We start from the raw sequence: 1,300 nt of genomic DNA on the forward strand, positions 1-1,300 counted from the left end.
ACTTTTGAAAAGCACAAAAGTAATTTTGGGACCATTATGATTAAATGAATTACACTTGGATGGCCACATGCAAATTGGAGGAAGAGCACCTCACATTTCACTTGGGCAGCTTTCAACTTAGTTGTATAAATATTGATTTATCTAATATCAAGTAACTCCTGCATTCCATTCCATCCCCCCCAACCCCGCTCTCTCTCCCCTTCTCCATCCTAGTCGTCCACTGGTCACATCCTTATATCCCCCTTGTTATCACACCTTCTCCAGCCAACAATGGACCATTATGGACTCCACCCTCCCTGAGGTCATCTGTTGCCAGCCCTGATTCATTTTGGCCTTTTCTCCCCTCTAGTTTATCCCCCCCCTTCGGTATAAACCAGTATCTACAGTTCATTCCTACAACACTTTGTTGGACCGTGCATTACTCTTGGAATGAGCATTACTATTATATCAGAACTTGCTTCTAATCAACTAGCCTTTTATGTCGTGTTAATCATTCTTCGGAGCAGGGTCTTAAAAAAAATCACTTTTTATTCCAGAAATTGCACCAATGATGGCAAAATCATTAAGGGCCTTTAAGAACAGACTTGGTCCACGTTAAATATCCTTGATGATGGCTTCATGACTTATTTATGTTGGCATTAAATGTATTGCTTAGAAGGTGGAGCATTTATTTGCTGTTTATTCCAGTTTATTCCATTTGCACCAAAATGTGCATAAGGTATATCATTTTGTTTATGATGAGACCATGATGATGAAATGAATAACACTTGGTTGGGACAGAGTGAGGCCACATGTACTTGTTAAGATCTGGATTAAGTAAGGTACACAAAACAAAATGGGAAATTTGAAATGGTTTAGCATTTCTCTTAACTTGTTGCAAGTTGATGTATATACATCTGATTAACATTACATGGTGAATAAAAGGTAAAACTGAGTTGGGCTCTAGATTTTTGTTCATCTTAGGAAGTTTATGGTGTATAAATTCAAATTAATTTTGCATAAGCTTTGCTTCTGTGGACATGGTATAGGAGTGATATTAAGATGGCTTTCCTCCTGACAGAAATGCAGCTTTAATGGTAGGTGGTACAGACATTCATCAAACCTCTTGGTTGCCAAACACTTTAACTTCCCTTCCCATTCCCACACGGACCTTTCTGTCCTGGGCCTCCTCCACTGTCAGAATGAGGCCAAATGTAAATTGGAGGAACAGTACTTTTGCTTGGGTAGCCTTCAACCTAGTGGTATGAAACTTGGTTTTTCGAACCAAGTAACCCTTGCATCCCCTCTCCCTCCGTCCATC

The sequence above is a fragment of the Amblyraja radiata genome, chromosome 5 (genome assembly GCF_010909765.2).
Source record: "Amblyraja radiata isolate CabotCenter1 chromosome 5, sAmbRad1.1.pri, whole genome shotgun sequence".
Taxonomy (NCBI): domain Eukaryota; kingdom Metazoa; phylum Chordata; class Chondrichthyes; order Rajiformes; family Rajidae; genus Amblyraja; species Amblyraja radiata.